Below are 16,122 nucleotides of genomic sequence, written 5' to 3' on the forward strand. Positions count from 1 at the left end.
TTTTTGAGTGTATGTAAGTTGAGTGCGTACTTCACAGCAGGATGGAAAGGTTTGTGTTTTTTTTTATTACACTAGTCACAGATGATGTGGTTTTACACTTCATGAAATCCATCAGTATAAATTTGCCTTTAAAAGTGACATGTTAGCTCTTAACCAAATGAAGTCTGATATATTTATTTAATATTTGGGTAAAGTAAAGTGTTCTGGTGAAGTGGAGTGATATAAAAAGTGACCATCCACAAGATCATGTTTTAAGAAATGGGACACATTTGTTAACATGAAGAAACCAAGAAACCATGGAATGAATATGCATTAATCATTAGCCATATGTATTTCATTATTTAAATAATTGTCAATTCATACATGTATTAATGTATTTTGTTACTTCAATTTTATTTATAATTTATTAAATGTTCTTGGTTAGTTCATGTTAACTAAAACACTAAATAATTTTATTTATGGTAACACCAATGTAAAGACTCATGAAGTCAGGAAAATACCATTTTATACCTTTGTCTCTGATAAGACAGGGTCTTGGGAGACTGCAAAGCGCACATTTTTTAAAACCAAAATAGGTCAGGAAGTCTCATTGTGTGTCAGATTTAGAATGTCACAAACTATTTTGTGCTGCCCAGCCCATGTCAGGAACCGAATATGAATCCATCATTCGGATATCAGATAGTATTCTAAACTGATTAAAAAAACACATTTTTTTTAAGTGTGCCAGAAAGGTTTACAGGGCATCTTGTTGTGACTAGAGGTATTCATCAGACTGGGTTCCTTTGGGATGCAACAAAAAATTCACACAAGAGGGAGGATTTTATGTTCATGTGGGCACAAGCAAGCGGTCAGATAAGAAGCTCATGGGACAAGAAAGACCACTGACATGAATGTGCAGCCCTGCATATTTTTATTACCTGCCTGCTCAGGGTTGCAGTGGTTTAAATTAGGCTACTACTTTGTTTATATATTGGATAAAAGAACCAACTAAATGTTTTATATATTTAGGATATTGCATGCATGTACAAATAAAAATAGTAACTCAAAAAAATGAAATAAATGAAAATTTTTAAAATGCTCATGACCTTCTCTAGATGAGATCAATTTTGAAGTACAGTGATATAGCTGAGGTTGAGTAACTGTCAGATCTAGAATTCACAGAACATGCTGACCATGCTGTTATTTCCATATCTAAGTACCCCCCCCCCCAGTGTTTTCAGTGTTTCAGGGAGCATAGTGGTAGGATTCATATCTGTCTGTTTGTTTGTTTGTATGTTTGTTTCCTGTATTTATTTGTTTGTTTTTGTCCCCCTATATATATATATATACAGTGAGGGAAAAAAGTATTTGATCCCCTGCTGATTTTGTACGTTTGCCCACTGACAAAGAAATGATCAGTCTATAATTTTAATGGTAGATTTATTTGAACAGTGAGAGACAGAATAACAAAAAAAAAATCCAGAAAAACGCATGTCAAAAATTTTATAAATTAATTTGCATTTTAATGAGTATTTGAAAAAGTATTTGACCCCCTCTCAATCAGAAAGATTTCTGGCTCCCAGGTGTCTTTTATACAGGTAACGAGCTGAGATTAGGAGCACACTCTTAAAGGGAGTGCTCCTAATATCAGCTTGTTACCTGTATAAAAGACACCTGTCCACAGAAGCAATCAATCAATCAGATTCCAAACTCTCCACCATGGCCAAGACCAAAGAGCTCTCCAAGGATGTCAGGGACAAGATTGTAGACCTACACAAGTCTGGAATGGGCTACAAGACCATTGCCAAGCAGCTTGGTGAGAAGGGGACAACAGTTGGTGCGATTATTCGCAAATGGAAGAAGCACAAAAGAACTGTCAATCTCCCTCGGCCTGGGGCTCCATGCAAGATCTCACCTCGTGGAGTTGCAGTGATCATGAGAACAGTGAGGAATCAGCCCAGAACTACACGGGAGGATCTTGTCAATGATCTCAAGGCAGCTGGGACCATAGTCACCAAGAAAACAATTGGTAACACACTATGCCGTGAAGGACTGAAATCCTGCAGCGCGCGCAAGGTCCGCTGCTCAAGAAAGCACATATACATGCCCGTCTGAAGTTTGCCAATGAACATCTGAATGATTCAGAGGACAACTGGGTGAAAGTGTTGAGGTCAGATGAGACCAAAATGGAGCTCTTTGGCATCAACTCAACTCGCCGTGTTTGGAGGAGGAGGAATGCTGCCTATGACCACAAGAACACCATCCCCACCGTCAAACATGGAGGTGGAAACATTATGCTTTGGGGGTGTTTCTCTGCTAAGGGGACAGGACAACTTCACCGCATCAAAGGGACGATGGATGGGGCCATGTACCGTCAAATCTTGGGTGAGAACCTCCTTCCCTCAGCCAGGGCATTGAAAATGGGTCGTGGATGGATATTCCAGCATGACAATGACCCAAAGCACAGGGCCAAGGCAACAAAGGAGTGGCTCAAGAAGAAGCACATTAAGGTCCTGGAGTGGCCTAGCCAGTCTCCAGACCTTAATCCCATAGAAAATCTGTGGAGGGAGCTGAAGGTTCGAGTTGCCAAACGTCAGCCTCGAAACCTTAATGATTTGGAGAAGATCTGCAAAGAGGAGTGGGACAAAATCCCTCCTGAGATGTGTGCAAACCTGGTGGCCAACTACAAGAAACGTCTGACCTCTGTGATTGCCAACAAGGGTTTTTAAACCAAGTACTAAGTCATGTTTTGCAGAGGGGTCAAATACTTATTTCCCTCATTAAAATGCAAATCAATTTATAACATTTTTGACGTGCGTTTTTCTGGATTTTTTTGTTGTTATTCTGTCTCTCACTGTTCAAATAAATCTATCATTAAAGTTATAGACGGATCATTTCTTGGTCAGTGGGCTAACGTACAAAATCAGCAGGGGATCAAATACTTTTTTCCCCCACTGTATATATATATATATATATATATATATATATATATATATATATATATATATATATATATATATATATATATATAGATAGATATAATGTTTCATTTTACTAAATAAACAAAATAAACTATGATATAACTTGTTTCTACCCATCAGGTGTATTTTATTGTTTCCTTGTTGAAACATGATTTTTTTGATGATAAAAGTATTTGGTTTGTGATGTCCTCATTACTTGGCTACATTATGTAAACCAGTCCTGTGGAGACACGTTTGTCCAGTTATTGAGTGTTCCACAATAGAAAACAAGAGAAAGCTCAAATTTCACATTCAGGACTTTATCTGGGGGGTGGGGTGTAGAACGTTTTAGACTGGCCAAGTCAATCTTCAGATCGTAACCCAAATGAGCATGCATTTCACCTCCTGAAGAGGAGACTGAACAGAGAAGCCCCTCCAAAACAAACAACATCTGAATCAAGCCTGGAAAAGCATCACAAAAGAGGAATGCTACAGTTTGATGATGTCAGTTGGTCACAGGTTTGATGAAATTATTGAATTATTGCAAGGAAGGGATAGTCAAAGAAATATCAAGTGTTATATACTTTAATTAACTTCAAGACTATATGTTCCAATAATTTTCCTCACCTAAGGAATAGGTGGTCTGCCATTAAAGGTGCCATGTTCTAAGTTTAACATATCTAGATGTAAAAATCAGGAAAGCTCAAATTCTAATCTGTCATCTCATATTCATTTTTTGATCTCAAACCCAAATGTGTTTAGTATATGGCAAAAAACAAACAAAACTAGACTTGCCATTCCAATACTTTCAGAAGGCACTGTAAATAACAAGATGTTTTTTTTTTTTTTTTTTTTAAATGTGATTATTGGATACAAGTCCCTGTGAATCAGTGGTTACAATAGGAGCAATAACGTATTAGAGAGCATTAATATAAACATGGGATTTGCCTGGCACAACTGTTATATAAAATTAATCAATATCTTCTGACCAGTCAGATTTAATATTTCAGCAGCACTCTGGTTTAAAGGGAAATGTCAAAACTCAGTAGAAACTTAGAAAATAAAACTGACTGATGCAGCCAGGCATTAAACCAGACATGTAAAGAATCCATATTTTACTTTTTACATTATATCTGTTCATGGTCTGTAGTGACACAAAGTATCATTGTAACATGAAATATCAATGTTTGGAGTTTGGCCCTGCTATGTTTGAGAGATCACTGCATAATGCTAAGTGAGAGATTCCGGTCTCAGAGTAGTGATTCAAGGGACAAGCAGTAGCCAGCTGTGCGCATTTACATGATAGTCATTGATTTGAAATACGTTCAGGTCCTAATTTTAACCAGCCATAGTCTAGGACTCGAACAAGCTAGCGAGAGAGTGCCACACTGTGGTAAACATGACAAACAAATGCACACACACACACACACACACACACACACACACACACACACACACGCACACACACACACACACACACACGTCTTATTTGCCTTATGAGGAGCTTCCACTGACATAATTATTTAATAATTATAACCTTAATCTTAGTTACCTCTTCTATTTGTTTTTTTAAATAACATTTTTTTTTTTTTTTTTTTTTGTAAAAGGTGCCAAGTGAAATGTACCCACAAATGTATACGATCTCATATATCATCAATCAAAGACCCCACAAGACCTACTGCTTTTGACACAGTCATCTAGGCATCAAAATTTGGCCCTTGTCAAAGTTGCTGAGATCCTTATGCTTGCCAATTATTCCTGCTTCCAAAACATGTGCTTTGAGAGCTGACTGTTCACTCACTGCCTAATATATTCCACCCCTTAACAGGTGCCTGTCATTGGCTTTAATGTTAAGGCTGATAACATTACCTGTGTGTATATATACATACACACATATATATATACACATCTAAAAAAATAATAATATTGTGAAAAAGCTCATTTTTTAAAATAACTGAATTAAAAAAGTGGAACTTTCATATATTCTAGGCTCATTACACATAAAGTAAAATATTTCAAGCCTTTTTTCTTTTAATCTTGATGATTACAGCTTACAGCTTTATCGTAAAATATTACAATAAATACTTTATAATACAAAAATGTCAACCTTCTGAAAAGTATGTTAATTTATGCACTCAATACTTGGTCGTAGATCCTTTTGCACAAATTACTGCATCGATGCGGCGTGGCATGTAGGCAATCATCCTGTGGCACTGCTGAGGTGTTCTGGAAGCCCAGGTTGCTTTAATAGCGGCCTTCAGCTGCTCGTCTGTATTGTTGGGTCTGGTGTCTCTCACTGCTACTCTGCTGTTGCTGCTGAACGAGTACGAATACTTGCTCTGATAGACATGTACAGACATAGAAAAGAAGAGATGCATGCTGTTGCTGCAAAGTGTCCAAAAGGAGGAACCCCCCAACCCCCCTGTACCAGATCTCGACAGTTGTGCTGGGGAGGAGGAGGGTATAGTATGAAATTATAAAGGGATTAAAAAGGGTTATGTAGACAAAGAAGTGTGGCCGATTGGCTGCTATAGAGTTTCAAGGCTGAACTAGACATTATTGAGAGGTGATACAATTTTGAATCATTTGACATTTAAATGATATTACACAGGGGTGTACTTACTTCTGTTATATATTCTATCTATCTATCTATCTATCTATCTATCTATCTATCTATCTATCTATCTATCATTAGATGATAATTCTTTTATGTCACTACTCATATTCAGTCGTTAAATATGGCTCACATCCTAAATCTCATTTGTCTGTTGGTGAACAGATGAAAACCAACTACACAATTCATTACACAGTTCCCAGGTGTACTCATCTTAATTACAAAATGTAATTAAGAAATTAATTATTCTATTCCTCTGACTAATTCAGCTTTCTACCTTTTTACTCACAGCTTGGAAAAAAAATCCCTGTGTTTTTATGAAGGATTCTACCGCATTATTTATTCAGTGTGTTCTCAGTGTTGCTTCAGTTATTTAAATCTGAGGCAGACCAATGGTTCAATTCTCTGAACAACATAGCTCTGTAATGTTTTGCATCCTAAGCTAACAGAGTTTCCTCCTCTCACTGTCACCTTGTTTTAAGAAATAAATATATCTCTAATAATGTACAGGGTTCTAACTGATGATACAAAGCATATGTCATAAAATATAAACTGAATAAATTTGTTTACAGGAAAAGACAGTTAACACATGAATTGGAGGAATTTGTGCTTGTGCTTGTTGGTTATTTATAATTATCTCATGACCTTCAAAAGCATTCACATTTTTAGCTTAAACTTGTTTTGCTGGCTCGAATCAAGCTTGGTATAAAAGAGATGTAGGCAGGGTGACTCGGTCTACAGACAGACAGACAGACAGACAGACAGACACACACACACACACACACACAAACCATTCATTTAGTCAGCAGTTATGTTCTCAACCCATTCACAGACTTTCTGTCCTCTGACTTGTGCTCCTTACATTTGTCCTTGAATGTGATGGGCTGGTAAAAAGGTTTGCCATGAAGCGGGTCAAACATCTTTAAGGTACTTCAAGGTTCCACTGCTTAAAAATACAAAAAAAAAAAAAAAAATACAAAAAAAAAAAAAAAAAAAAAAAAAAAAAAAAAAAAAAACAATAAAAAAATAAAAAAATTGCAGTGGAATAAAATAAAAAAAGGAAGAAATGTGTACTGCTTTAGGATTGGTTAATTTCCTCAGTGTCTTAAAGTAAATACAACCCTTAATAGTTTCACTATAGATAATAAATAATAATGTATAGCAATAACTGAATATTGAAGGTTTAAGTAAATAATAAACCATAACAGGACATTTTGTTATAGGAAAATAATCAATTATGGAGTGGTGTGACACAGCCCAAGACAAAGTAGAGTTACATTTATCACCTTGAAGTTGATTATTTTCAATAACAGCATGTCCTGAAGTGTTTTATTCATGTTATTCCACATGTTTGGCACTTATTGCATGTTTTTATGTATTTTATGTATTACAGCACAGATAACTATTTATAGTTATATTTAATGTTGTAGTTGTCCAGAAAACCAGTTAATTCCTATTAACACATCATAATAGCAGCTATAAACTGTTGTTCGTTAAAAAAAAAAAAACAACGAAAATACAGCTTATCATGCTCCGAAGAAATCAGTGTCACAAAGCCGTGATACAGAAATAAATCCATAAATGTTAAATAAAGCCATAAAATCCTTCCATAAATGTTAAATAAATGTCTCCTTACAACAACACATTTTTTAAATATTCCGTAGATTATTTGAATTAAAGTTAGCACTATTGTGAGAGTTGCTATTATAGAAAATGAATCAACACGCTCTGACCAATCAGATTTTAGAATTCAGCAGCACTGTGTGATAATGATGCATAACATATATAATTAATTTTTACACTCCAACGATACTGGACTGCTATGTTTCATTTCTGTACACACTGGCAACAAATTAGTTCTGTTAATTCGCTTGCTAATGTGAGGTTACAAACTTATGTTCCTGTATATCTCATTTACATGCAACCATCATAATCTTTGATAATGTGTTTCTGCCCGCTGTGGCCCTGTGCTAATTATGTTGTTTGTATACTAATATAATGACATCACAACTGCTTTAAAAATATGAGCACCATGAGCTGTGGTAAAAATCAAATCTTCCTTGTACTTCCTATCTTGGCCATTTAGCTTTTTTTTTCTGCCCACAAGCAAAGAAACTCCATCTTGTGTACATCACCCTAGAGTCAAATATGATAACAGACTTTGCAACATGTTTATGTACCATTTCAGAAAGAAATCTGTCACCTATCACAGCTTGCAAAAGCTTCATAAAATAATTGAATGACCATGATTTCTATTGCTATTTAACAGTTAAGATATTATTACAGTGGAAATGTAACATCAGCAGGCAATTTGAACAAAGAGATGCACCATAAGAGTTAGAGAAGTGGTTGTATTATGTTCCCAGTTTAATCTTGAACTTTTGTCCATTTCTCACAATTCTATCTCATTTTACCAGATGGTGACACAGTGGTACAGTGGGTAGCATTACCGTCACACCAGGGTCCCTAGTGTCTGTGTGGGTTTCCTCAGGGCTCTCTGTTTTCCTTCAACCTCCCAAAAACATGCCAGTAGGTGGATTGGCTAAATATAAATAAGTGTGTGTGCATTTGGCCCTGCAATGAACTGGCATCCCATCGAGGATGTATTCCTGCCTCAAGCCCAGTATTCCCAGAAGAAGATCCTGATCCACCACAACCCTGACCAGGATAAAGCACTTACTGAAGATGAATCATTTTGATTGAACAATGTCTTCACTTTTCATTGAAAGACTTTTCGCATGCACTTTATGAAGTATACATGTGTTTTGTTTCTAATGCATACCACTCATAGATTTTCCACAGAGATTTTCCTCTGTAGATTCCCCAGATATGTGAAAGAAAACTAGGAAAATGGGAAACAGGTTACCATAGTGCACATTTAATCTTTCAGTGATTAGTGTCACTCTCCCCACTGTGATTTATGTAAAGCCATTAGCATGAGTAATGTCAGAGCAGACGCGTTTGTGTTTGTATGTTCTCCCAAATGACCACTGAAAAATTAGGCACCTGCACAGATCTATAACTAGGCTAAGTATTGTAGAAAGAAACAGCTGAGTACACCAAGGCCTGTGATAGCAATTTACAATTACAGTGGATTAGATATTCAGCCAGTTCCAAAATTGCAAAAGTTTAGAATCCCAGAAGGCAAAGCAATATAAATTTATGACAGCAGAATATATTTCTGACTGTGGACTCTATTGGCACTTTCTCAGTGCTTAACAATAGTTGGCTATACAAACAATGGATATGGTTTCTAAGCGGCTTTAACAAACCATTTGAGAGCCTTATTGAGACTGAAAAACACAGGGTGCTGAAATTCAAAGCCCTGTAGCCTTATGATAACCATACTATTTTAAAACACTGTTATTTGTGACTGTTATTTGTGGCAGTCTGAAGTCATTTTTAGAGGCAAATACTATGATTTTGTGCTACTGAATAAAGGGAAGTAGACCAGTGGATTGTCTGCTAAACACAATGCACAGTGCCATTAAAAAAAAAAAAAAAAAAAATATATATATATATATATATATATATATATATATATATATATATATATATATATATATATATATATATATATATATATATATATATATATATATATATATAGCGTAGCTACTTATTTGTTAATGTGTTTACTGTATTTTCTCATTTGTAAGTCGCTTTTGATAAAAGCGTCTGCTAAATGAATACATGTAAATGTAAATGTAATGTGCTGATGATATACATATTAATGTATGGGAGGCACAGTGGTGTAGTGAGTATATTTTTCAATCCTGAGCTTGGGTTACTGACTGTGTATTTCCGTACATGTTCTGTGAGTTTCTGTGCATGTTCTTCAGTGTCCGTCTGGGTTTTCTTTGTGTTCTCTGGTTTCCTCCCAAAACCATGCCAGCAAGTGGATTGGGGATTGGTGTCACATTAGGCAAGTCAAGTGGCTTTATTGTCATTTCAAACATACAGCTGGTACAGTACGCAGTGAAACAAAACAACATTCCTCCAAGACCATGGTGCTACATAAAACGACACACTAACTACATGAGACAACAGAACTAAATAAGATTAGTTGGTGTCCCTGTCTTGTGTTCCCAGGACAGGGTCTGGATCCACCACAACTCTGACCAGTATAAAGCACTTACTGAAGTTAAATGAATTATATATTTATGCTAGCCGAATCTCATGCAGACTATGATAAATTGCCCTTAGCTGTGAATCACTGTATGAATGTTTGTGCATGGTGTCCTGCGATGGACTGGTGGTCCATCTAGGGTGTATTCCCCACTACATCCAGTGTTCCCAGGGTAGGCGCCAGATCCACCACAACTCTAACTAGCAGAGGGAGGTTACTGAAAGTTAGTGAGTGAGAGTGAGTAAACTCATGCAGGGATGGCAGTTCTTCAAATCGCTATTGAGCTAAAGGTCTTTTGCAATTGATTTCTAATTTATTGAAATTATATTGTAAGAAAATGTATGACTCTGAAAACCCACCCTGTTGCTAACGTTGTTGCTAAACATAACTTTTCATTTGTTTATTATGAATTTGCAATCATGAGACAGTTATGATTCACATACAGCTAATAAAGAAGCATTACATGATGTATGAGTGTCGCAAATATGAAACACAAGGCCTATGTAAATAGTATGGTCCTTATACAACTATATGTATATTTATATGTATAACCATGATGTATATTTTGTCATCATGTATAACTTTCTCATTTTCTTTGCTTTCTTCTGCATAGCAAAGTAACATAACTGTATGTCTCATTTTCCTCATATAATACACTTATATATTATTGCATTTTTCATCAATGTGTCATCCCTAATTGCAAACCGTTATCTCTTCATGTCCTTAATTGGTCCTTGTGGCTTAGGGGTGAAGTAAAAATTTAATCAGTTTATTTTTTTATTATTATTATTATTCTTGCTACGTCTTGCTCCATAATTATAATTCAGAACTTCTTCTCAACACAATCAGCAAAATCTCAGCTGAGGCCAAGGACTGTCTCTGTCAAACTTTACAACTCTTAATTTCCTATACTTACTGCAGAGGGAATCAGGACAGCCAGTTCTACTAGAAAACAGTTAACCATTCTTGGTAGTCCTAAGTTGAACCCTGTTCTTCAGTACATTTTTCAAGATGGATATGTGTGGATATATTTTGTAAATTAGTCCTAGGGGCATTTACACAAGAAATGTGATATTCACGAGAATGCCCTTAGTTTTGAAAAAAGAATCGTATCCTATAAGAGCTCCCAAGTGTAAATTTAAGTGTAAAGACACTCATTAATGATGATCAAATGATCAGCTTAAAATTGTGTAATTGCTAACAGGTGCAATTTCATATACGGATTACACTTGAAGCTTAAACCTCTTATTTATTTCAGTTACTCACATGAATTCAGTGAGAATTTTGTAAAGATTCACAATCATTTCACAATCAAATACAAATATATAAATGAAGACAAATAAGCCTAGCTATTCAATCAAGACAAAAGTAATGGTGAACTACAGTATTTAAAAAAAAGGGGTGTGTTAGTGTGTGTCTGTAGTAGTCAACTTGCTGTAATGGCTGAGTGCATTACTGGAAATTTAGCACACACCACACTTAGGTGCTTTTGACCATGTCATTATTTTGTCCTTTTTATGTGAGCTTTACCTTTTATTGACTTTGTGAGTGTGACTGAATGTAAATCAGCTGTGCCATGAACATGCCTGATACGTTACAGGTGATTGGCATTAAACAACAGAGAATCAGAGATCTGAAACTTTTGTTAAGCTGTCATGATTTTTTATTTTTTATTTTGATTTGACCTCTAAAAACATTTACACACAACTTCACTGTAACATTGATAACTGAGGCCTATGTTGCCATATGTTGTCTAGGTGATTCTTTTCTTGCCACCCCTGTCAGTTAGGACAGGTGAAATACAGCACAATAGTTATGTGTATCACTGTGAATCTGTGAAACCTGAATAACTTCCAAGGCTCTTTGTCATTCAGAAGCTGCCCTGACCTAGCAAAGACTCTCTGAGAAGTTTCCAGGGAAAGATGGCTTCCATGACAGCAGCATTTACTGCAAATCTTACTTCAGATGTCACAAGGTACATTTTTTGAAAGGTCTCAGCATGCATGTACTGTATATGTGTACAAGAAGGTATCCAGGTGGCTCTTCCCATGAGTGACGTATATATATAGGGTTTATAGAACCACATACACTTGCATAACTACTGTTTTTAGTGTTCTCGTGCCCTGATGATGGCTTAAGATTTCATAAAGCATGAGAGAGAGTGCAGAATCATGTATTTTTTGTGAATATTGTCCAAGAATTTGTTATTAACCAGAAGGGTGCTTAGATTAGTACAGACACAGATTTCAATGATAGGTCTTCATAAGCATTCCCATTTACTCCAAGACCAACCTTTTAGGTGTGTGTGTGCATCTTATGACTGTTTGTTTATAATGTCAGGTCTTATCTGTTGGTGTTGATTTCATTTGAAAAAAGTGTTTTAACCTAGACATTTTGGTGTAAAGTGAGATATCAGTTGAATCCCCTTTATACTCTATATCTTTCTTCAGAATAAGGAAATACCATTGTTGAGGCAAAATTATATATTTTTCGGATAGGTAGAAATATTCTTTAACCTTAGCCAAAATTCTTTCACATGCCCAGTGAAGGGCACAGAATATGTTTTAAACATTCGTCACCCATACCACTTAATAGCCTAAATTCAGCTGCTATCTTCTTACAGACCCTGGCATTTCTGAATGCCATTCACTGTGCTAACCCCTTATACTTTTGGGAGATTACTCTAATATTGTCCGTTTTTAAGCTGGCTGTGTACTTGAGACTATGCTGCTGCTGCCGGTGTGTTCTGGCTAACTTTCTATCGCACTGGTATGCATCACTCCCAGTGGGTGTTCTTAGCCTAAATGGATTCAGAACATTGAAGCTTGCTGTGTGCTGCAGGAACCTTTCCTTAAGTGCTATTTTTTATATTATATCCACAATGTTCTTTCTGACTACCTCCAGCAAGCTTTTGGTGTTTATCTGGATAAGCTTTCATGTGAAATGTTAACATTCTACCTCATTAATAGATTGAAACATTTGGCTGACTGCAATAAACTTTATAATTTACTACATGATCAACAGAACATGGCAACAGCTTGCTGTATCACATTATAATCCTGGCCCTGTCATCCAGGTCCAGTGAACTGCACTGCATAATGTAAATGCAAATAAGAAAAATCAGCCCTGGGGAATGTGACTTGATTGTAGATATGGATTTGGTTTTGAGATTGCAATGTATCTGTCAGTGAAGCATACATATGGTATACTGTATGTACGGGTCCCTCCATGAAAACCGCACCCATTCAAATATATATAAATCATTGGCAATAAAATTTAACATTGCAGTGAATTTTGTTAAATATTGTGATTACTGCAAGGTGTTACTTAGTTTTGGAAATTAGTGGCATTATTTACCTTACCTAATAAAGTAATTAGTTTTTGCTTTAATTCCTATACTATCCTATAATTAAGTCTTTCTATTTTATTTGAGAGACTACATACTCATAGATCATAGATAAAATCAACATTTTAAAGTTTGTAGTATTATCATGTTTTGACAATGTTCATGTCAAGGTAAGTTATACCATGTTACATGTGTCATGTTGTGTGCAGGGTAAAGTGAAGTCACTTAATTAATATACTGTATATTGCAACTATATTATCATTAAAAGTAAAATAACTGATATGGTCTTACCTTAACTTCCTAGAGATGCACTCTGTACCCAAGTGTTCTGAATCCTTCTTTTTGATTGGATCAAAAATAGACTAAAAAATTTTCTTGAAATATTCAAGTTAACAGATATTGAGATCCATATTGTTGATTATTTTCAAACTTCTGTTAATGTTATGTATTGACTTGTCAAATGTTTTCCTATTTTTTTTTAAATGAATGTTTATTGATAAATTCATTGTTATTTTTGTGTCCTTGTTAAGTGCGCAACACAATAAATGTGATTCTTTATAACTCATGTTTAAGTTGTTTAAGTGAAAATATTATTTTTGACCTATATACCTTTATGTCTGATGGTAATGTCAGTGTAAGGGTGGGAATGTTCTTCAAAAATAATTTTTCTGGAATTTTACCCTAGTGTCACAGTTTGGCTGCAGTTTTCATGGGGTGACCTATACATGTGTGTGTGTGGGGGGGGCATGAATTTATAACTTTTGTTTGTTTGTCGGTTTGTTTGTCGGTTTGTTGCAACTTTTATATATATATATATATATATATATATATATATATATATATATATATATATATATATATATATATATATATATATATATATATATATATTTTTTTTTATTTATTTATTTATTTTTTAAACTGTTTCCTGTTGGCTATAAAGGTTAAAGTCTGTGTTAGATTTGGGTGCAGGCATAGTAATAATTATCTGCATTAATAATTGTGTCAGGAAAAGGACCTTACAAGAATTGAAGTGTGTGTGTGTGTGTGTGTGTGTTTGTGTGTGTGTGTGAGAGAGAGAGAGAGAGAGAGAGAGAGAGAGAGAGAGAGAGAGAGAGAGAGAGAGAGAGAGAATGAGAAAATACACTGAGAAAATGTACATGGTGCTTTCACAAAGTGAACATTTTCACAATCACATTCACTTTAGATTTTAGGTTTTAAATCATACTAATATGTATGTAAGGAATAAAACATTTTAGCTTGTGCTGTTATTGGAAAATAATAAATTATTGTGTGGTGTGAAGCAGAGTTACTGTTACTACCATGAATTTGATTATTTTCCTATAACATCACACCCCAAAGTGTTTTATCCCTCTGATACCACGGTTGTCTGACAATTACATCTTTTACATACATACACAGCAAAATCCCCAGTCTTGATTTAACAGCCAGATTGTTGAATGCACACTCTACAGTGTTTATATAAGTCCATTGGACACAAATGAACACTCTGGGTGTTAATTCAACACTAGGGATTTTACTATGTAGAGAATAATGAAGGGATGTGCAAAAACTTTTTTTTTTTTAAACATAATTACTTGATGACAATGCATTGTATATTCTTTCTACATCAATTTTGCTCCCTTGAAGAAACACTGAGCTGATCGTGCTGTTAGTTTTTGTTTGTTTGTTTTTCCCTTTTCTTGTCTTGCATTACGTGTTTGACACAGGTCTCAGGAAACTCTGGAAAAGCATTGCTTGGCTATCTCTGCACTCAGGTCTTTGCACATTATTTACATATTTAAAAAAAAAAAAAAAAAAAAACAACACAAATGATCATGTCACCGTATCATGTCACATTAAACCTTTTATGATTAAAAACATTGTGGGTGATTTATGTGAGTGTGGTGACTGATCAGCGGGTGTGTCACATTCTTTTATGACACAGGGTAGCTCGTTCATTTATCCATCTTTCGTAACCATAACAGCCAGGCTTGGATGCTACTGTAGTCCATCTCAGGGCATCACATGGTGGAAAACTTCATGACACTATATACTCCTTCCATAAATGTTAAATAAACCTCTCCTTTAAGATCATTTCACCATACAATGATTATATAATTTTCACTTTTTTTTTTTATTTGTTGCAGCTAGAACTACTTTTATTTATTATAAGCAGTTACTATAGACATACTAGAATGACTGCATTATTATAAATCTCTCATTTGAATTAAACACAGTACTACTGTCAGAGCTGTCAGTGTCACGTCAACCATGTGATGGAGGTTAAGGACAGATGCAAATGCAGATACAAGCTTTATTAGAGAAAGGCAGACAAAACCAAATCGTGAAACAAAAGCGTGGTCAGAAACAGGAAATGGGTCAGATGATCCACAACTGGACACTAAACAGGCGAGGCAAAGCACGTAACGAGAGACGAGAAACAAGATCAAAAACTATGAAACAAAAGACGAGGAACAAGGTACAAAGGTTTGGTACGGTGGTAATTCTCACGCAAAACTTCGCCCCGAACAATGAGACACGAGGCTTTTAAACCTAATCAGGCGTGAAACACAAAACAGCTGAGAACAATGATACATAAGGGAAACAACCAATGACAATACAGAGGCAGAGACAGGAAATAAACCATAACAAAACACACATGTCAAGAGTAAACAAAGTCAATGTCACTGAAAAACCCGGAAGTGCACACTCACGCTTCAAGCTCGCGCTTTGGGTTTCAGAGCGCACTGCGAGTTCAGTGAGTCAGGAGGGCTGGAGTGTGACAAACACTCTAGAAAGCTGTAATTTAAGCCATGTTCTCCCACTGCAGTGACCATTACTCTAATTTAACGGGTTAAAGGCCTAAAGTGGGAAACCAGCTTTTTTTTTCCTGCCACCAGTTCTGATTTAGTATATTTTTTATTTCCATGTGGAATTGGCATTCATAAATTTTGTTTTATTCTTTCTTTAATTGCACATAATTGGTTTTCTGCTTCAAAATGTTTTACCCAAATTCATTTAATTTCACTCTGTATGACTGCTGGCTATGACACATTTAATTAATGATGGTCTCATTCCTTCACAAGGCATA

This window comes from Ictalurus punctatus, chromosome 11, assembly GCF_001660625.3.
Source record: "Ictalurus punctatus breed USDA103 chromosome 11, Coco_2.0, whole genome shotgun sequence".
NCBI lineage: Eukaryota > Metazoa > Chordata > Actinopteri > Siluriformes > Ictaluridae > Ictalurus > Ictalurus punctatus.